We start from the raw sequence: 23,605 nt of genomic DNA on the forward strand, positions 1-23,605 counted from the left end.
CACAGAGTCTGCCAGAACTGCTCTGCTATGGAATACACTCTGCTCCAAAAGTCTTTGTTCCTCAGAGCTGTTCAGGCTCCAAATTTCTGATTGGGAGAGGTCTTTTTAAAGAGCCATGAACTGAGAACACAGTGACCAGGGATAAATAAAACTTGAGGTGAGACAAAGTTGTTGAAACAAGGTGATTAATTTCAATATTCACACTGGCTGCCAACAGACAAGAGTTCTTTCTCCCACCCTGGACCTTCCTTGCTTAGTTTTTCCAATATACCTCACAACCTCTGAGGATGCCTGCCATAGATGTGGGTGAAACATCAGAAGAGAATGCTTCTGGAACATTGCCATACAGCCCGGAAAACTCACAACAACCAAGGCTATAGAATCAGCAAGGATTTGAACACCCCCAGATTTTAGCTGAGCAGTAGCAGCCCAGGTGTTTTTACATACCTTTTCTACTCATGTATAATTCTATAAATTTTAGTCAAAAATCAACCCAAAAAACTTGGATCAGCTCATTCACAGATCAGTGTGAGCCACCAGTCAACTCCACTGTCTTCTGTGGTTCAGCTTCTGGTCATTTAAAATGTCTGGACAATGAAATGGCAGCAGAAGTGGGTGGTCCCTTAAGGTCGCATTGCAGAATGACCCTTAACTTATCCACAAATCATATCAAAAATTTGGCCCCAAAACTTGCCTTCAACTTTCAAATGAAATCAATTTATCTGTGAGCATATATGGTACTTGTGAGTGAAAATCCTCCTGCTTCCATTTGTTACTGTGTCTTCTGCCCTTATTTTGTTTTGAATTGCTGGGTTGGTTGTATCAAGAAATTCACTAGTGAAATAAGCCTCATATTTTCAATATGTCTTTATAGTATATAGAAGCTAGCCCATATCCCTCATCATTTCTGTCAGGAACAGGTGTATAAAATAAAAGGTCAGTGGCACAGCAGTGGAAAAGGAGGTGACCTGGAGAGAACTGTATCTCAAGCAGTTCTCCAGTAATAAGGACGCAAGCACCTACTGACATTCTGACATTTCTATCACACATCTCTTGTTTGTCTCTTGGCTACTGGCAACAAACTACTAATAAAAGGGACAAGCTTCACTGGTAGTGTGTGTGTGTGTGTGTGTGTGTGTGTGTGTGTGTGTGTAAGTGTGTGAGCGTGTCAGTCAGTCATTGCTATCTAGCTTCTCATGACACCAGCATTCACAAAACAGCACAAGGCAGAAGCATGAGGCAACACTTGAACCATGTGATATTCTTCCATTACCATTTCAAGCAATTGTGTGGGAAATGTGTGGTTTTCCATATGTTTTGTAGAACTGCATCTGCCAGCATTTCTCCTTATTAGCTATGCCAGTTAGGGCAATGGAAGCTGAAGATGAACCATCTCTGTAAAATCTCACAATTACAAAACTGTATTTAACGAGATCACACCCTGTGACTATAAATCATGGTTATAGTTAGAAGGGAGATTAGCCATTGGTAGATTATAGATACAAAAATTAGTCTAACTTATATTATTGGAAAAATGCAAGTAACTAATTGTTTATAAATATTAACTTCTAAAGCTCTAGCACTAATGTTGCCACTTGGGATTTGCATGGTAGCAACAAGAGAAAGTAGTATATTGTCTTAACTCAGCTTACACTCTGGTGTTTCTTTCTTTAGGATCTGTTTATGTTGTGTATCACAGTTCTTCATACCACCACTATTTTGAAGATTTGTGAAACAGGTTGTTTGGTTACTTGTGACAAGATTCTCTGTTGTGACTGCGCCTTCGGGGATTATGGTTGATGGTGATGGGATTCGAAGAGGAAGAAAAAACCCTCGTGATGAGGGTTCACTGGAGGAGTTGCGCAGGAAGCGACTTAGAGAGCTATATGGGGGATCTTCTGAGGAAGATTCAGATGGGGAGTTTGGGGAAATGGATGCTGAGGAACAGGTGGTGGCTGGGGATTCGGGCACTGAATGGGCACAGCCACCGGAGATGTCTGGGGATTTGGGGCCTATGGATACTACTGAACCTGGGGTTTCTGCAGGAGCTGATCCCACTTGGGATGCTTGCAGAAGGGAGGATGGTTCTTTAAGTGTTCATGGGGCAGGATGATTGGGACTCCGTGGGCAGGATGATTGGGACTCCGACGAATTGCTAGGTACTCCGGATCCACGAGCTCTAGCTGTGTGGAGTTCGGACTCTGAGTAGATTTGGGACACCTGGTGTTTGGGTGTGAGTGTTTGGTCACCCAGGAGGAAGGGGAATAAAATAGGAATGTTTGGCCACTGCACTTTGCGTGTGGCAAGGTGTTGCTGAGGCGCCATTGGGATCTCTGTGTTTCCGTGAAGACTGGACTTGGACTGTGATTCGGATGTAAGTTATCTGGGACTGCTCTGCAGCAGAGGGATGGAACTGTGTGGGTTTCCCTGGACTGCATTCTGATTACTATTTCTAGCTGCTGATACCATCTGGCTTGGCTCTCGCTGTGTCTTATCGTGGACCTGGTTTGGATGACTGCACCCTCTTCGGACTTTGGATTGAATTTGACCTGGCTTCTGTCTACGCCCTCTGACTGAAGACTACTCCCGGCTTCTGACTACTGGTTTGCCTTTCGGAATTTGCTGCTGCCTCCTGACCTGACCTTGGATTCTTCTGACGACGGCTATTCATCATCCCTTTGAAGCTCTCGGCTTTATCTGCACCATGGAAGCAGTTTTACTGCTCTTCTAGTTTGTTTGTTTTCAAACCAGTTTGCTGTTTTTCTTTTGGGAACTGTCCCTTTAAATCCGCAGAGCCGGCTGTCTGTTTTCAGAAACGGTTTGAAGCCAAGAGAGGCTTTTGCACTTTCAGTTATACTCTGCAGCTTCTGGAAGGTTTCTAGCCTTCGTTTATTTTGCATATTTTCTAGCAGTCAACTCTATTTGTTCTCCAAAGCTGAATTGAAGCGTCTTTTAGTTTTTATTGAATGCCAGCATGGGAAAATAGCGTGGCTTGTTTTTGAGTTATTTTTGTCCAAACTACTCTTGAAACACTGATAAGTGAAGTGTTTCAAGGATACTTTCTGTATTTATGTTATTTTTGGCTTATCTTCAGAATAAACTCTGTTTTGTTTGTTAACTGGCATCTGACTCTTGACATTCTCCCTGCCAAACATTGACAAACCAAATACAATAGAGTCTCACTTATCCAACATTCACTTATCCAACGTTCTGGATTATCCAACACATTTTTGGAGTCAATGTTTTCAATACATCATGATATTTTAGTGCTAAATTCATAAATACAGTAATTACTATGTAGCATTACTGCATATTGAACTACTTTTTCTGTCAAATTTGTTGTATAACATGATGTTTTGGTGCTTAATTTGTAAAACCATAACCTTAATCTCTCCTTATTATCCAACATATCTGTCAGCACCCAGGCTGCAGAGCACCAATAACCTTACACAGAGGCCAAAATCTATCTAATATCTTTATTATAGAAATATATAAAGTCAATAAAAACAAGTGAAGAATAAAGTTCAGAAGCAGACCTTCCAGATGAGGTCAAATATAGTCCAGAAATGTATTGTCCAATATAAGATATTAGAGTCCAAAGTTATAATCCACTTGACCGAAACACACACTTTGCCGAGCAATAGTGTGGGGAATGATAGTCTTTAAGATCCAATGTAGCTTGACAACTGGGCTTGAAAATAACTTGATTCTTGGCTAGATCAAAGGCTTGGAACGAGGCAAACACGAAACATGAATAGAGTCCAAGGAAGTCCGTGAAAACAAGGCAAGGCTGGAAACTTGATCCGGGAAACAAGGAATTGGGGTTACGAAGTCCACACACGATCTCTCTCCTCAAGCTGAACAATTGACTCCGCAAAGTTCCCCTTGCGAGCAGCACCTATATTGGGTCTCGTTTTCCCGCCGACAGAACACTTTCCCTAGAGAACGAGAAGCGAAACCCAACTCTGTCCAGATGCATGACTCCTTAGAATTTCCCAAGGGAAGCAGACCTAATCAGCTAATTGTTTGGCAGCGATTCTCAGGCTCCGGCGATTTGCCTCCCTGGCTCCCCTATCTCTATTATAATTGTCCCTCCGGGAAAACGGGGGGGAATTCTGCCCAAGGCCTGTTTGGCTACATTCTTGAGGACAAACATCCTCCAGGTGGAGAGGCTCCGATTCTGACTGAAATGGCGGAAATCCCATGTTTTCCTCTTCGTCTGCCACAATAGTACTAGGAACAGGACTACAAGGCCCATGAGTCATCACAATATCCAACGTTCTGCCGGCCCATTTATGTTGGATAAGTGAGACTCTACTGTAGTTAGATTCAAATGAATAGCTTCCCACTTTCTAATAGCTTGACATATATTTGTTTTTGTAAAAAGTTTCATCTATATGTGTGGCTGACTACATTGTGAAATCCAAAGACAAATTCCCTTCTCAGACTCTGCCCCACAAACTGCAGCATTTGCTTGCTGAATCACACTTCCAGCATAAAAAATCAGACAAAATTGTCTGATATTAAGTCATTTTGAAGGCCCCCTCCAAAAAAGTTTACATATGACAATTCTCAAAGTGTGTCTTGGAAGCCTGACCATATTGTGCCCCCCACCCCACCCCACCCCACTCTTTGTTTACAGTATAATAGTTTGACACAGTGACAGTGACTGCAGAATCAGCAGAGACACCAACATTTCCTCTATCATGCTTGGCTTTTGTATGACTGCACCTTTGAACTTATTAATCCTTTTATCAAACTAGGTAGCTATGGGGCAAAATAAAATCATTCCACACATGAGCACTGTAAAAGGAAGATTTTTGCATTACCTTGAAAAATGAAAGGCCTCCAGTAACAAACATCTCAGGCATGTGTATGTGCCTTCAAGTCACCTGTTGATTTATGGCAACCCTATGATTTTTGTAGATCTTTCTTAGGCAAGCAATAGTCAAAGATAATTTTGCCAATTTTTCTCTCAGAAATAAAGCTTACAACACCTGGTATTCACTGGTGGTCTTCCATCCAAGTACTAATAAAGGCCAATCTTGCGTAGCTTCCAAGATTGAGTGGGATCTGCTGTCTTCAGGGTATTCCAGCCAACAAACAACTTAAAATCTGGCTCCTGAGTAATACAAAGTGTGCAGGTCTTACAGCTGTGGAAAATATAAATTGACTTGTAATTGAACTTGGGTTGGGTGACAATTAGTATAACACCAGTAGAAACAAAATCAAGGCTCATTATATATTTAAGAATTATGTATATACTGGATTCACTTTGCAAACTAATTCATTTAGAGTTACAGCAGTATGAATCAGAGGGGTTTTGTTCTGCCTTGTTCTATAAAATATATGCCAGTTTTTTAAAAGTTCAAATCAATTTCAACTGTCAGTGAACATGTGCCAACTACCAAGAGAGCAGCTGCTTTTTTGAGCGCTTGCACCCAAGAGTACAGGTTGCAGGTGCATAATAAGCATGTAAGTTCATAATATTTTTATTTAAACAAGGAGTAGAAGAATATTTTCTGGGGGCAAGCATGCTTCTTGCAAAGTATTGTGAGTAGAATACATCTTGGCGTCCAATCTACACCCTCCAGGTGTTTTGGACTTCAACTTCCACAATTTCTAACAGCCTCATGCTCTTCCATTTTTTTTCCCTCAGCTGCTTGTGGCTGAGGGGAAAAGTAACGGGCCTGAGGGTGTTAGGAATTGTGGAAGTTGAAGTACAAAACACCTGGAGGGCTGAAATTTGCCCATGCCTGATTATATGATGCAGTTTCCCACTGCATTATATAAAAATCTACATTAGATTGAAGCTGGACTAAATTTGTTGACAATACAAACTAACCTATGTAATGCTCAATAAAAGACATGTATTCCTGTGAGATCCCAGAACTACTAAACTGCATTGAAATAAATGTGTTAACTTAAACACACCTTGCTTCACTGATTTCAGTGGGACTTCTGATCACTCAACCTAGCTTGAATTTATTACACTGTAACTCCGATATTTTGGAACTTAGATTTATACATCCTGTACTTTTTTAAAAAAATACCTTTCCTTTCACCTTCCCTAGTGCTAATTTCCCCAGGGTTCCTTAATTTAACTTGTTATTCATCAGCTTAATGCCTAATATTTCCTTCTTTTTTGGTGTTCCTTATCACCCAGTTTCCTGATCATCCGTTTGTCATGTGACTTTCCCAGCTGAATCATATGATTTTCTGGCTATATAACGTTTTCCATTCCTAGCACTATTGTGATATTTTCCTCATCAACCAAATTCCCTACCTGTTTCCTTTGCTAAAACACAGCAGTTTAGCAGTTCTGGGATCTCACAGGGACACATGTATTTTATTGAGCATTACGTAGGTTAGTTTGTATTTGGATTGCCTGCTGTTGTTAGTTACTGCTTCATATTGTGTCTTTTGCATGTAGTACAAAAGTATATTACGCCTTTTATTATATCTCACAGTATTATTTTACAGGCTGAATAGATTCTCCAGGAAAAGTGAATAGAAGATCAAAACATCTTTATCCATGAAAGCACATGACCAAGTGCAAGGGACTTTGGGTTTATAATTTTCACTATTCTTTACAATTGACCATGATGCATGAAACTGATGGAAGCTTTAGTATGAAATATTAAAAAACATTCAAAGTTTCCCACCATTATTAATCTGTGCCAGGTTAGAGCTATTGTGAAAAATTTGCATGAGACTACATTCACAGATTTTCTTCATCAGATACATCATCTCTGTAATTTTAAAGAATTCAAAAAGTTTAAATATGATGAATATAACTCCTAAGAGGATTCTGCAAATTCCCTAGTTGGTAACAGTTTTCATCTGAGTTGTGAAAATAAAGGAATGAAAAGTTTTCTCCATCAGGCAAATAAAAAGAGAGAAGTGTTTCAAGGGAAGGGAATTTATGTTAAAACAGACAAAGGTGCTGAGAAAGTGTCTGGGCTGAAAAGTTTTAATTCAAACATATAATGAATGAATGAGACTTTATTTCTAATTTGGCTCTTCTTTGTGAGAGGAGACATTTGGGAGCTAATGTGTCAAATGCCCTGGCTACCTCCTGATTCCAGAGGTCTGCCAGAGCTTCGATAGATTCGTGTACTGAGGGAGCAAGAAAATCCCCAAAGGCCATCAGGAATCCATTTGAATCCATAAGTCTCCTGGGGTGGACCATCCTAATAGGTCTTCAAATCCTGCAGAGGTTTAGAGTCCCAGTAAGTCTAAATTTGACCAGGTAGTGATTGCTTCATTACAAAGGGACTGTGGACAGTTCCTCCACTACACCATCACCATCATCTCATCATGAACAGAAGACCAAATCAAGGGTGTGCCCAGCATTATGGGTGGAGCCATAAACCAATTGGGACAGACCCATGGTTGTCATGGTGCCCATGAAGTCCTTGGCCACTCCCAAAAGGTGGTGTCAGAGTGGATGTTAAAGTTCACCAGCACTGGTAGTTGTTGAGACTCCAACACCATGTCTAAAACCTCACCGGCTAGCTCGGGCAGGGAGATTTTTGAACAGCAGGGTGGACGGTACACCAAGAGAATCCCTGCTCTGTCCCAGCCACCAACCCTTAGATAGATAAACTCAAATGTAGTTGACAATTGGATGGGGCACCTGGCCAAGTGGGTGGTATCTTGATAGACCACTGCGGCTTCTCCTCTCTGCCCCCCAGGTCTTGCCTGTTGATGCATAGAAAAACCTGGTGGGAAGAGTTGGGAGAGATTACCCCCCCCCCAGGGGGGGGGATAGGTCAGCATGCAAATCCAAAATCAAATTCTGAATGGCAGCTGTTTCTCTATTCACTGATCTGTTATTAAGCAGAAGCAGTTTTAACCCGGGGGGGCGGGTGGGCTGAGACTTTGGTTATCCAGATTATACACAGCCTGAGGTGGCCTTTGAGCAACAAGAAACCTCTTGCATCCCCCAGGCCTCCTCCTGCATCTCCCTCCACCCTGGAGCACCGCGATTAGTGCCTCCCCCCCACTCCGTGGATCCCTCGTCTGCCGTTAATGCCCTCTTGTTCCTATATTTTAACTATCCAACAGTATTTTTACAAGAATATTTCACAATTTCAAAAAGGTAATCCTAAAGTCGAGCCACACCCCTTTCCTCCCCATCCACCCACTTTCCAAATCTTAATAATACTTAGACTATTTTCACTGGGATCATTCAATGAAATGTGCACATTTCAGTGGGTCCTCTCTAAATATGACTAATTTTGGATTCAATCCATTGTAACACCCCTACTCCAAGCCATATGCATACCTGAACCAATTAATGAATGAACTGTGATTTATATCTTTAATTCTATCTTGGAAAAAAGACAGGGTATAAATTAAATCAAATCAAATCAAATATTTGTCATTTCCTTTTATGTTCCACTATGTTCATGATACAACTAAGAACAGATTTGTTTATGCCTCAGTTTATAATAGTAGGTTGAATAGTGGCAGGGGTTTAAATCCCCAGCTTCAAATATTTAGCTACTGTTAAAAGCCAAAAGCAGCCTTGTTTTCACTTGTTAATCAGTGATTAATCTGGTCCTTCTTTCAATTTTAGCTTTTTGCTCCTTTTTAGGGCCATTTCTAGGGGTTTGAACTTCTAATTCCACAGCTCTATTGTCCCTCTAGTTGAGGAGCTTATACAATTTTGGCTTCTTTTATTTTCTCTTCTCTATTTCTCTCCACTGGGATGTCATTTTGCCATCTGTATCTTCAAAGCTTTTGAAGGATATAATAGTGCCTTAGTTCTCAATACTGGGTTTATAGGTACTCGTAAAAGCAGAGGTTTGCAGAAAGAGCTTGAAGTGTTCCTGTAGATCAAAACTGTCCTTGATTTAGGGTTTCCACCTGGCACTTTCTAAATATCCAGACCATCATTTTTTCTCTGCTAATTAGCTTAGTTTTAAGACTGAAAATGAGCAATTTACATACACTCAAATGTATTGTGACATGTAATCAACAAAGGTTTGTTGGATTTCTTTTCCAGCTTTCCTCTACAAAAGCAACACTCCTAAATTGATTTCTAAATATTCTTTTCTGGATGTTTGTTTGATTGCCGCATGCCCCACTTCACCTGACTCACTTTTTGCCCCATCCCATGGGGGGAAGTGTTGGCCATCTGGCTTCTCCCATTTATCACCATTGAACATGGGTCTCCTCTTGTGTTGCCGCAGTGACAGCATGTTCTGCTTCCTTTACAATTTTATGACAGAGCCTCACTGGAAGTAGTTCAACATCATGGGACATGAGCCAGTGGGCTCCATCATAAAATTTTAGAAGAAGTGCTACATGTTGCTCAAAGACACACCATCTAACCAGGCAGAAAGAGTTCAAACTTTAATACCTGAAATTTGGCATGGGGGTTAAGGACACCCTAGGGGTATACACCTCATGATAGTTTTCTTTTAGTTTTTAAAATAATATCAACATTAGTTCACCAAAATCTCTATAACTTGTAGTATCAACTTCAGAATTAGGGATTAATCTAAATTGTAGAATGAATGCAATTTGATGCAACTTTAAATGACATAGCTCAATGCTATGAATAATAGAAGTTGTAGTTTGGTGAGGCACCGGAACTATTTGTCAAAGATGTCTAAAGACTTTGTAAAACAACTACTACTATCATTCCATAGCACTGAGTCATGGCAGTTAAAGTGGATGTAGAAATATGCCCTAGGTGGCAGGCATCTTTAACTATCCTCACCATCAGAGAAAGCTACAAGCAACCCTGGGATTCTAATTTATCCAAAACAGCTACAAATGGTGCTGCTTTTCTCTGTAGAACCCCCCTAACCATTTTAAATAGTTAAGAAGAAGAAGATAAGGGAAGAAAGAGAAAGAGTAGAGACAGAGAAAGATAGAGAGCATGACTAAGTAGGGTTGCTGGTGGCTACATTTAGTCCTTGTGAAGCTGGGTATTTCAACTAGGCTTTAATATAAGCACTTCTTAAAATGATGGTAGCAGCAGGTGCCTTCTTAAAAGAGGCAGTCCTACTTATTTCTCAACAGGAAAGAATACTTCTTCTAAAATGACACAAACACCATCTACAAATAAAATCAACCTTTCCACATGCAAAACTGTTGTTTTAGGATGGATCTACACTGCCATATACTCCAGATTACCAAAACAGATAAGTCACATTATCTGCTTTGAATTTAAATATATGAGTCTACACTGCCATATAATCCAATTCAAAACAGATAAACTGGATTTTATGTGGCAGTATAGATCCAGCTTTAGTTGTATCCAAATGTATGGAAATTTAATCAAATATTTCATCAATTAAACAGTTCAAACTCTGATTACTCAACAACTTTCTTAGGCCCCATTTACACTGTCATATAATATCCAGATTATCTGCTTTGAACTAGATTATATGGCAGTATAAATTCATATAATCTAGTTTAAAGCAGATAATATGGATTATCTGCTTTGATAATCTGAATTATATGGCAGTGTAGAAAGAGCCTTACTCAGGGAAGAGTCCTAGAATTTAGAGTTTGCAATTGAATAAGATGGTATCAAATTCAACAGAATGTCTTATTAAGCTTATTTACATTTTCAGAGTTTTATTTTTTGCTCTACTTTTATTTTATTCTTCTTAGTTTCTGATTAAACTTGAAAAAAATCAACATTAATTGATATGTGAATGTTCATTTACCAACAGTTTCCAGTGTGTTCTTTTCTCTCTCTTATGTATTGCCAATGTGAACCAGTACATGACTACATTAATGAAATCACAACAATAATGGTTATAATTATTGGTTAACTCACATCACAAAATGGTGTTATGCTGTGATTGAATCACAGCAGTAACAGTATGTGCTAGTGGAAATTTTAATATTTCTATGCTATCAGGTCAAGAATGTAGCAGATTATTTACATACAAAGAGCTGAACAAAACATAGGTAAATATACATTTCAGTTGTGTTTCACATGTTTGAAATTTGGTTAGGGATAAATTAATAATCTTTTTAACTGTGAGTAGGTTGGTTTCAGTGTTTTGTTAGATCTACTTGGATTTGAGGAATCAGAATAGTGTAGTGGCTTGAGGATTGGGCTATTTCTCTGGAGGCCAGGGTTCAAATCTCTACTCAGTCAAGGGAACTCACTGGTTGATATTTGGCAAGTTACACTTTGTCATCGTCAGAGGAAGGCAAAGAAAACCCACATTTTCCAAGATTTGTTCACTTTAGAGTCACCATAAGTCAGAAATAACTTTAAGGCACACAAGAACAAGTTTGATTTAGCTTAGCTTTTCTTCATGCATGTCATGCTTCCTACCTTGCTTCATTGCTTATTTTCTCACTTGCTTGATTTATTTACACTTAATTAATCTTTGCGGTTTTGAAGCAAAACTTTGAACTATTCATTATGAGACAATTATGTACTTTCTAGCCCTGTGCTACTCTTAATTGGGGAGTGGAATGAATTTCCAGGGGAAAATTAGAGGCTGAGGAAGGGTTGCACCTACAATATATTCACTCATTATTTCCTGGAACCCCTCTCTATCCATGCTTCCCATTTCCCTTTGTATATGCATCAACCAGATATAAGTGTGATGAAAGAAAAACTATGTGTGTGTACACTTGCATGTACATGTACATGCTTTCTCACAATCTATAGAGAAAATGCCTGCCAACACCTGTATTTTTCTTATAATGCAAAAGCTTTGTGAAGACTCTGAGAGGCAAGAGAAAGAGTTGTGTGGGTGCCTCTGTTTACATTGGCAAAGGTGCTGAGCAATACACTGTAGCATGCTGGAGATCAGTGGCCTTTCCTACAGTGGTGAAAAATGACACAGGTAAGGGTTACTGTCAAGTGAGATGAACCAAATCCATAGTTACTGGACAGAGAGGACCCCATTCCTGCTGATGTTGTGGTTTGGGAGGAGAATGCTGTAAATACCATTTGAAACAGGAAAGCTTTTGACCAGCCCTAGATATTTTTGCCTATGTTGATACCCCTAAAAAGACAGGTGTGAAATATTGTGAGCTGATGGGGCATACATGTAACCTGTAGCTATGTCTCGCTAGCTATGCCTCCTGGTTGGACCCTCTCCAGAATTTACGATTTAAGTGATGCAGCCCCAAAACTGCCATTTCCATTTCCCATGGCAACAACATTTATTTATTTATTTATTTATTTTTCAAACTTATATGCCGCCACTCCCCTAGGGCTCGGGACGACTTACAACATGGGATCAATGGAGATGGGTCCAGTAGATGATACCCTTGCATCACATGCAGATGCAGGAAAGCATCAGAATGCATCCCTGCTGAACCCTAACAACATGTAAATGGCAATCCTGAGGAGCATATCACTTACAAAATGGATTCCCAGGGTACCGATTTTGGTTGTTACACCAGTTAGTAAACTAATGCAATAAGTTCAAAACAAATTATGGTGGCATGAGTCTGGTTTTGTTGTTGTGTGCCTTCAAGTCATTTCTGATTCATGAAAATCCTAAAGCAAACCTATCACAGTGTTTACTTGGCAGGATTTGTTGAGGGAAGGGTGTGTGTTTTGCCATCTTCTGAGACTAGGGACTTCATTCCACACGGTCTTCTCTCAGTTTCTTTGCACTGCTGAAACAGAGTCCCATGGAGGCCGTCACATGATGCAAGGCCACTTCCAGTGGTTGCCCGTGGGATTCCGTTGTGTCAGCGCAAGGAAATAGAGGGAAGACCGTGCATTCAGGAGTCAGGTGCTACCCAACTACCAATGAGAGAAGATGGAGAGAAGCTGAATAGAGGTGGGGAAAGCAGGGAAAAGCGATGGGATGGCTGTCATACCTGAAGATAGAAAGGTATGGTAGGGAACAAAAGAAGATGGTTCCTTCTGCTTCTTCTGTTTTTTTTCTGCTTTCGTGTGATGAGGTCCTTAGAGAGTGTGGCTTTCCATTGCTGAATTGGGATTTGAACCTTGGTCTCCAGAGTCATATTTCAGTCTTCAAAACACTACATTACTATGCCATCATAATTCAGCACCACATTCCTTCTCAAGTTTTCTCCAAAGAAAACAGGATTTTAGCACAATAAACCCATATGGATTTTAGGCACAATCATTCTTCAGCATTGCATGATATTTAAATTCTGTGATATTGGGATAAGATTCCCATTTGGTCTGTTATTCTCCCATTGGATTTTTTTGGTTGACAGGAATCCCATATTTTTTCCCTGGGAATGAATAATATTCTTTCTTCCTTAGTGCAGAAGATAATATGAACATAGTGGCATGGCAGCTTGTGTGTGCGCGCGCATACTACCTTAACTATAGGAGTTTGAAAATCTTCATTTCTCCAAGGACTTAGCGCACTGGGATATAATTTGTTTGTATCATACTCTCCTCATCACACCCGATTATTATTATGATTCTTATGATTTGAACATAACGTGCTTTGATTCATCACACCACAGAGGGTTGGCTCCTCCAAATCAATTCAAAACACTCCCTACATCACTCTATGACATTTTAAAAAGTATTGTTGCTGTTGGGTTCACCTCTGCACTACTCAAGCCTTTGGTCATGTCCAGTTTCCAGTAATCAATGAGGTAGACAGAGGCAGGGCTAAGCGTAGAGAATCCCTTCCTCCACATGCCTAGAGTCTTGTTTCTTTCTTTCCTGCTAGCCACTGTCTCCTCCCCCTTCTGATGATGTAGCCAATGGAACTCTGTGAGGAATCTCCTGTTAAGCTTGTCTTTCCTCTGAGCTAGAACTGTTTTTTCCTTGCTTCTATTCTTTTTGTGAGGATGCATTTTACATGAACCATTTACCTTTTGTCTGTCAGAAGATGAGGCTAAGTAAGTTAGTTGGCTCCAGGACTTTTCTGTCCAGGATGTAACTTTTTCCAGAATAAATGTTTTGGATCCTAAGATTGACTCTACAATACTTAGCCATCCGAAAAGGATAAAGACTATCTTTGCTCAGCACATGTAACCTTTTGCTGGTTATGAATGGACATTCTGGTACTCTGCTATATTTTGGTGGAATCACCCTAACTGAGATATTTTTGGGCCTAACAGCTCTGATTCTCCAACAGTTGCTGATGGGATGCATACAGATGTTCCTAACACACAAAGACAGCACTTCAACAAGAGAAGAATCCATAGTATTTCAAATAACACAATTGGAATTCTGCCTGTAAATAAACCATTTCTGTGACACTTTCCAGATGAATTCCGATGGAATACTGATGGGATGGGGCAAACGTTATGTGATGGAACCCATTGGAAATCATTCTCAAACAGTGTCAGAAACTGAGTATTTCCTAATGTGATAAGGTCCCAAGTTTCTTTGAATCCTACCTGCTGTTCTCTGCTCTGCTTTGTGATTGTGAAACTTTGTGTTTCCTTGCTGAACCAAAATGTGTGCTATTTTAAACACATCTCTAAGTAGCTCACTTTGCCTAATTTTTTATTGTTTTTATGTATTTTCCCATTGTTTGTGTTTTAGCTGTTCATATAATGCACACCAGTTTTTGTGCACTTTATTTTCTCAGAAATATCTTGTAACACTTGCAAATGCATAAATACTCAAGGCATTAACTGCACATTTTTCTGCAACCAAGTCGGGTGATCCAAAAATGCTACTTTCATGAAGACTATGGAGTCCAATGAAATTTCTTTCCACTTTTGTATGTATGGCATATTGGTAAGGCTGATTGCCAGACTCAGGAATGCACCAAATATCCTGAAATTCTTTACAGCCATGTGATCTATAGCTATTCTCTCCTCCACACTCCTTTCCATCATTTATGAGATGTAACATCCTACAATGGCGGTGATAATCTAACATTTCATAGCAGAACAGGAATATTGTCATTCACTCTATAATACAAGCTAGTAAAATCAAGGCCAACTGCAGATAATAGTGTGAAATGTTCAGAGGTCCTCACAACAAATGCTTTATTAATCATTCAGCATACTCATGATTCCAGGGAGGAATATAGTTATGGAATACATGAAGAAATAACATTCTTCTTTTTGTTTTTGAGGATAATTTCAATATGAAGAGCTTTACATATTTTAGTTTTAATAACTACTGCACTGACATATATTGGAAAGCCACTCTCATGTGGACAGGAATCTTCAGCTCTGCAGATGTTTTGCATTTCAGATCCAAGAATCCCTTGCATTTGGCTATGCCATGTGGTCCTGATGGGAGTTGTTGGCCAAGACATTTGAAATTCCTCACTGCTGTCTCAATGCTTCTAAATAGCTTCTACATTGAGCTGTTTGCACACACGCAGTCTTACCATGTTAAGATCTATAGTTGTGAAATATGTTATAGATAAAAGGCATATCCATTTCAGAATTATTGCCATGCATGAACAATTATAATGATTTAAAAATCAGTAAGACTCTTTCCACCTTTCCAACACTCACTTCAAATAAATCCTACAGTAGATTTTCATTTAACCAGAACTCAAACAACTGGAACTTTCAATCAACTGGCAAAAAATATAACTAAAATTGCACTCTGCATCCACAAAGTGGTTTTTTACTCATCTTTTTATTAATCTTAATTTGCATTTAATTACTGTATTTCTATATTAATATACAGTCTATACAACATTTATGGTATAGTATAGTATGAGGTATAGTAATAGGTCTATTTTTAATAGTAACTCTCAAGCAAGCAGAAATTACATTATCCAGAATTTACCAATTCACATGAATGCCAGTTAACTGAGAGTCTATTGCAGGCAAGGGCAAAGTTTCTAGCTTGGTGGCTGTATGGCGGGCCGGAGTGGGGTGGGTGGGCCAGGAGGGAAGGGGTTCTCTCCAAGTCCCCTCCCTGCCAGGAATACTGGCTGTCCAGACAGGAAGAGAGCTTTTCCCTCCTGTCACACACATCTCTCACTTTCACTCTCTGTCTTTGTCTCAGCAACACACCAATACATACACACCTCTACCCTTGGAGGCCCAACCTTTACACAAAAAGGGGTGTATGGGAAGGGAAGGGAGTCTGCTTGAGATGGGAGCAGGGAGAAAGCTGAGAAGCAGCTGAAAAGAGATCTCCTCCCCCTCCTTCCTCTTTTCTTTTGGAGGCAGAAAGTGAAGGAAAGATGGGAAATGTTTGGATCCCAAAAGGGTTGGCCTTGTTCAGGATGAGATGGTGGATGGGAGAGAAAAAGTGTATCAATGAGACCTCATATTGCCTACTTCTGATATAGAATCCTGGAATCCTAGAGCTGGAAGATACCCCCAAAGGCCATCCAGTCCAACCCCCTGCCATGCAGGAAGGCACAATCAAAGCACCCCCGATAGACAGCCTCTGCGGAAAACTCCCTAGAGAAGAGAGAGAAGAGAGCCTGAGAAAAGAGCCCAAGGGCTTGAGTTTGCCCATACCTGGTCTATAGTATATCATAGTTAGAATCCTGTTAATGATGTTGATATACAAAATAGTGCCATTGTGTGTGTGTGTGTGTGTGTGTGTGTGTGTGTGTGTGTGTGTGGCATGTAGCCTTCTGTTTTCAACCCGATGGGGATGCTGTTGCTGTTCTTTATTGGCAGTTATGATAGAGACGTACCCTCATTTCTTTTCCCCTTGCAGACCAGACCAGCTTTATTTTCTACACTGAGTTGCTTCCTTCCCTCACTACAGCCTGGTTGGTTGTAACAGAGACCCTAACCCCAACAACCCCCCAGAAATTACCAAGGCAGAGAAAAACCTTCAGCTGCATATAACAATTAGATCTCTTTTCAATTGCCTCTTCTTTATACAGAAGTAATGCACATGTCATTATGGATGTACATTTATAGAAAAGAAAAACATGCATGTAGTAAAAAAGGTGGTTATATGCACATAGAAAAAGTGAAGACATAGAAAAGAGATCTCCCAGATACTTCACTATTTTTTCAATGGCCAAATGTGTGGTCAAAATAAGTCTTCTAAAGATGAATTCTAGCTTTGTAAATTCTTTGTCATGTTCTTCTATAATCCATTTACTCCATAGAAGCCCATTTTAGATTTTTGCCATCCAGGTTTGGATTCCAAGGGAGAGTATGAAGTTAACTCTTTGGGCATGTAATAGATAGTTTGCTTTAAGTGCAATGGTTCATAACCAAGTTTACTAAAAAAACTAATCAGTGCCGTTCTAGAAACTTATAATGCATGAAACATCTATCTTTGATTAAACGAAACTGAAGGGCAATTTTTTTTTCTTCTCCCCCTTCAGACTTTTAGTACTTTGACAAATACTTCCATGCTTTTCATGACACAAATGATGAAAAAAAATATCACAGAGAACTTGGACAATAGGGAAAAAGATTAAATAATGCAAACTTTATCAGTGTGTCAGTAGTAGAATTAGAAATAGGATATCAGAGCCACACAATATAGTCTTGCTACATAGAGTACACTTTGAGTATGATATAGCTAAGTTGATTTGTTTCTCATTGACATCAACATCGAGCCAAACTGGGAGTAGCGTTATATAAGTTTAATAAATAAATAAATAAATAAATAAATAAATGTTATTCTGCTTAGATTTGTCTGAATTCAACCACTTCGAATGTAACCAACGTATACATTTTAATTCTCTACACATATGTCTGTGAACAAATCCCACTGAATCCAAGTGAGTATGGAGAGTGTTGCCCTGTAGGCTATCTAATTTATCTTCATTGAGAAAAAAATTGCAACCTCTTCACGCGGGGCAAAAATATCCCATTTTGCCACCTTCATGCATGGCTTTGACAGGGCCTGCTGTGCACCATCACACGATGCACAGCAGGACCCTCCCACTTCACTGTCCACACTTTTGGCCCCAATTCCCATGTGATGGTAGAAAGTGCAGTGGGACAACGTGCGGTGCTGTGCATTGCCACCATTTCTATCATGTGATGGGAGTGGGAAAGGATGCCAACACACCTTTTCCCGCCCTCCATGTCTGATGAGGGGAGGAGGGAGGATGTGCAGGGTGCCATGAATTGTCCCATGCACCTTCCCTTTTGCTGGTGAAAGTCGGCAAGATGGAACAGTCCAACTGGCCTGTGTGACAAGGTCTTTAATCTTTGTTCACATAAGGTCTTGTGTTAAATTCCTAGCATTTGCACTTATTTTAAAGAAATATTTTTACAAAAAAAGAGATATCTTCCTGGGAGACCCTGAAAAGGCTGGGTGAACTGGATAGACTACTGGTATGACTTGGTATAAGTCAGTTTGACTTTTATTGGCCACCTTGATCCTCAGTATTGGGGAAATGGTGGAATAATACATTTTAAAAAATGAAAATATGTCCAGTTCATTTTACAGCAATCTGTCATGAAGAATTGTATTCTGTTTTTTGGAAAGAGACTGGAGAAAGGATTCATCTTACTAACGACTTGTTATTTCCTGAGCATTTTTAGCAGGCCGTCGATCTTGTAATTAGAGTCAGGATTATTTTGTGGCATTCCTTCTCTTCCTAATCCTTCCCCCCCCCCACCCCACTCGCTGCTGCTCCTCCTCCTCCTCCTCCTCCTCCTGCTGCTGCTGCTGCAGCATGCTTTTCCTACCATGAGCATCTTTAACTAAATTACAGTCAAATGCTTCATTATAGAGACTTTCAGCCAGGAGGAAAGCCCTGAGGATTTGATGCATAGACAAATGCATTATGCAGAAGGTTGATCTGATCATACACAATTTATGCTACCCGTGCACCCCCAGGAAATTCCTTTCATAAATGTAAATGATGTGACACTCAAAGGGACTGAGAGTAGAAAGAGAAGGAAAGAAGAAAAGGGAGAAATATGTGTGTGGGCGGAGGAATTAGAACATGTCCCTGTGAAAGCCAAAGAAAATGTGGGTTGCTAGAAGGCTCCTGGGCTGAAGGGCAGAGTGAAGGCAACCAGGGTTGTTGTGTTCCTCCTCCTCTTCTTCCCCTCCTCCTCCCCTTCCTTTTCCAAGGACAAAGTGTAGCCTTCATGTTGAGCAGCAGACTGTTGCACAGAAAAGAAGGAGTGATGCATTAAGTACCATTTGGTAAGGTTGTAATAATGGTTTCTATAGCAACAAGGGGAAAATGCCCTCTATGGGTTTTATTTGTGTTTTGAGTAAGCAGGCACTAAATGATGGTTCTGTAAAACAAAGGAATGGTTTGGGGCTTTTATTTTTCACAAAGTCCACTTTTTATAAGGCTCTGAGGCCTTCCCCCTTGTATCACTTGACTGTACCTGGTGGGTATCTAAGGCCACTAAATCTCCCATTTTTCTAAGGATGTTTTCCCACTAGCATTATAGAACGGGGCTATTATCTGCCAATTGTCCAATCTACTCCTGAAGAATTCTGGGAAATGTTGTTTAAGGAAGCTGAGGACCTCTCCAGCTGCAAATTCCAAAGGATGTGCCCTGAACTACATTTTCTAGAATTTTGCAGGAGCAACTCAGACGATTGGCAGATGATAGCATCCATTCTATAATGTTGGTGGGAAAATGGTATGCTAATCTGTTTTGATACAAGAAAAAGGACAGACAGAGATAAGGAATAAGGAGTTAACAGAGAAATGGATTGTAAGCCAAGAAAGCACACACTAGAATAGACTAGTGTGTCTTAGGACTCTCGCACAAACCCACTATTTCACTACAGTTGTGTTATCACTGATAGTGGGATACATACCACATGGGACACTCTTGAGATCACACTTAATTTCCATTACAGTTGCACCAATTTGCCAGTTGTGATCATACTTCTGCATACCTTTGCAACCCCACCATCACACACTACTGGGATTTCTTAATTTATTTTTTTTATTTTTAGAGAAATCATCTAATTCCAGATTTTAAAAACAAAAAGAGGCAAATAGAAATATAAAATAAAACAAAAATGGCCAGCTTGGGAATAGTAAGGGGAACACAGAAATGGAAGGGATCCATCACACCAAGTTACCTGGCAGGAATGTTGCAGGACTGTGAGCTATTGATGGGTTTTTACTAATACTACAATTGGTAGGAATGGGAGAATTATAAGGATAAAGCAAAACAACAGCAGGACGCACTCGACATTGTGCAATAGGGACCAACACCAAAGGTGACAATGCAGTTCCAGTGTCAGTTTACCTATTTTATAAGATAAAGCCCTTGAAGACACAGTTTTTTCTCCCTTCCTTGCCTGCCTTTTAATTTAGAAATATCTATGTTCTCTGTCATTTTTCCCTTCTGTTCATTTCATGCAAGCAAACCCCAAATTTCATCTGCAGGGATCTCCCTTGTAAGAATAATAGGCTTAGTGTGCCAGTTCATTCCCACTTTCATGAAACATTAATTCTCCATTCATTGAGCATTGGCCAGAAGATGCACTGCAACTGAAACCACTTTCCTTTCCAAATCAGAGAATGAGGAATCTATTATTAAAACCCCTATTAGTCCTAGTGAGACTGCACCACCCTTTTGCACTGAAGTAGTGATGGTATAAGCATTATCTAATTGGTTTTTGTTTTCTGAGAAGCTGGGGACCACGTGGAACTGAAATGCACTTTTGTCAGCCCATTTGTGTTCTTTACTGCTGTTATCATCAAAGATGCTTTTAGATTATTTAGCATTTTGTCCACAAGAAGAAGAAAAAGATTTTAGGAGGATGAGATGGGGTAGGGAGGGAAAGCAGCAAGCCATTCACATTGGGAGGGAGTGAAAATACATAAAAGAAGGAAGAAAATGAAAACCCAAGAGATTCAAATGGTCAAGATTGAAAATGATAAGGGTTTTGTGTGGAGGGAAAAACAAGAGGGAAGCAGAGGGAAGCTTGACTTGCAGCCTTGCTGGAAAACAAAAATGTCAGATTCATACCAAATGATATTCAAAAAATACATTTAAGGTTCAACCATAATTAGTTCAGTTCAAACTTGAAATGTAAGCCTATCCTCATGCATAGGAAAATCCTTTCCCATATATAAAAATCTCATAATTTCTGGTTAGAAGAATTTACTTGTGTTAGACATATACTTATCTTATCTACACAGAGGGAGGACAGATAGAAATGATCCAGTATTCATGACTCCCACTCAGAGGCGGTCCAACCGCCAGGTGACGGAAGCATTTGCCTGTGGCACCACTGTCTTGGGGGCGCCGTCGAGGCCCCGGGAGGATGGTGCCACCCCCGCCTCCTTCTCTTCCTTTCCAGGCCTTCCTGTGGGGGGCAGGGCCACACAGGGGGCGGGGCTGTGTGGCGCAGGGGGCGGGGCCACATGGGAGCTGGGCCGCATGGGAGCAGGGCCGCATGGCGTGGGGGGGGGCGGGGTCAGGCTGCGCAGCGGGAAGGTCCAGCCCAGACCTCCCCTTCTCTCTCACCTGTCTGAGCAAGCAAGTATGTGATGGAATGTACACTCTGTTCTCAGGCTTCCCATCCTATTCCCTTTCTTCCTGTCCACTCAAGGAAGTGGAAGTGAAGAAGCCAGGGAAAAACATGCATACCTGCCCTCCTTGTGCTCCTCCATTCCATCCCCTTTCCACAATCCTGCCTGAGTAAGTGAGGGAGGGAATGTGTGGATGCACCCTCCTTCCTCATGTTCCACCCAATCCAACTCCCTTTCTGCCTGGCTCTGTGATTCCATGGGAGAATGCATATGTGCACCCTCCCATTCCCTTAGCTGGCTGGGCGTTCCCGCCATGGGCCACATGACATGGCCCCACCCTCCATGCCGTATGGCCCCGCCCATGCACCATGTGGCCACACCCCCATGCCTCACTGCCCCGCCCATTGCAGGGCCCCATCCACCGCACCACGCAGCCCCACCCCTGTGCTGCGGGGGGGGGGGGGGCAAAAATTACCTTTGCCTACTAGGAAAAATTACTTAAGGACCCCTCTGTTTCCACTAATCCTAAAATCACCTTTTTCAATTATCACAGGGCTTTGTATCACCTACAGCAATTACCACAAGAAATTGTGGCTATCCTTTTAAAATGTAATAAATTATTATTTTACAGGTTATTAAAATAACATTTTGTTGTTCTGGTATGCCTTCAAGTTGTTTCTGACCTATGGCAAACCAGTCGCAGGTTTTTATTTACAAGATTTGTCCGGAGGAGGTTTGCTCTGAGGCTGAGTGTGACTTGTCCAAGATCATCCAATCCATTCCATGCCTGAGCAGGGATTCAGACTCTGGTCTGCAAAGTTGCAGTCCAATCCTTAAACCACACCATGCTGCCTCTTTAAAATAGCATTAGCAATCTTAAAATAAATACATTGCACTAGTGCCATTGAGCATTGCAATTAACCCCCTGCCCCCTTCCTTCTGCCCTCAAATAAACTATAAACTGCTTCTATGGTTAAGAATTAATCACATTGGATATCTTAATAGAAATGTAGAAATATTTTTCTAGCAATGGACTATGTGTTGAGAAGTCTCTTCATGCAAATATAATAAGAGGCTGCCAAATCTTTGTAAACTTGTCTTGTTAGTGTCTTTTTGCAATTTCTAATTTCTGTTGTTAATTTCCCTTCCAAACAATGTTCCCCCGTGATATCCATCGATCTTTCAAGTCTTGTCATCTCTTTTCTAGCTGTCTCCAACTAAAGAAAAATAAAATGTGAGATATTCACATTGGTACTGTCAGAAATACATAATTACAACTCTGTTTCAGAAAAATATACAGCCTGATTTGTGGTAGTCCATGAAAGACTGTGAACTTTATCACCCAAACCTGCTATTCCACTACAATTAGGCTATCATTAATAGCAGATACATGCTGAGTTGAAAATGTCCAATATTGCATGTGTCTTCAATATTGCAATTGCACAAATTTGACAGTTCATAGTCCTGAAATCATACTTCTACGTGCCCTTATAACCCTGCCTTCCTGTAATACAACTGTTTCATTTTGATTTTATCTTTATTTTTATTTTAGAGCAATATTTCAATTACAGCTTTGAAAAACTAAAAAAAAGACAAATATAACTATAAAGGAAAATGGAAAATTTGAAATAGTGAGGGGACAGGCAGAGAATCCACCCCCAGACTTCACTTTTCTGTTGGCATGCTGGCACAGAAGTAGAAGGGGTTCGTCTCATCAAGATAGGCAATGGCACACCCAAGCCATTGGGAAAACTATAGTGTCTGGCTTTATTTGGAGGCTATCTGTATACCTTCTGTTAAGATCAAGACTCTTAACATACAGAGGCACTTTAGGCAAGGTGAAAATATAACCAAATGAGTCTACTGAAAACAAGATGAATAATGAGTTAACTCCACCCAAGATTATTATAAGATAGCTTAGAACAATAGATTACGAAAGGAGATTTTGCTGATTGGAGTAATCTCTCTGGAGTCTTTGAAATTCTTTTGCCTCTGATGCAAAGCAATGGATTACAAGGGTTGCTCATAATCTGCCTCAATCTTCTTTCTTGCGAAGCTTAAGTTGGTCAGAAGCTTCTGTTGTCTTTAGGACTGGTGGTGTATGAATACTGTTGACAGCAGAGTTTAGTACCAAGGATGCCTGTTTTGGATTGCTTGGGCCTAGGTTTACCAGACAATGCCGAAGCCTCTAAACACTGTAGCTCTGCTGCAAAAAGAAAAGGAGTCTAGCAAGAGAGCTCTGTGCTGGCAAATGGAATAGACCAACTAAGGCTGGCCTCTAGGGGTTTTTTATTTTCCAC

This window comes from Anolis carolinensis, chromosome 3 (genome assembly GCF_035594765.1).
Source record: "Anolis carolinensis isolate JA03-04 chromosome 3, rAnoCar3.1.pri, whole genome shotgun sequence".
NCBI lineage: Eukaryota > Metazoa > Chordata > Lepidosauria > Squamata > Dactyloidae > Anolis > Anolis carolinensis.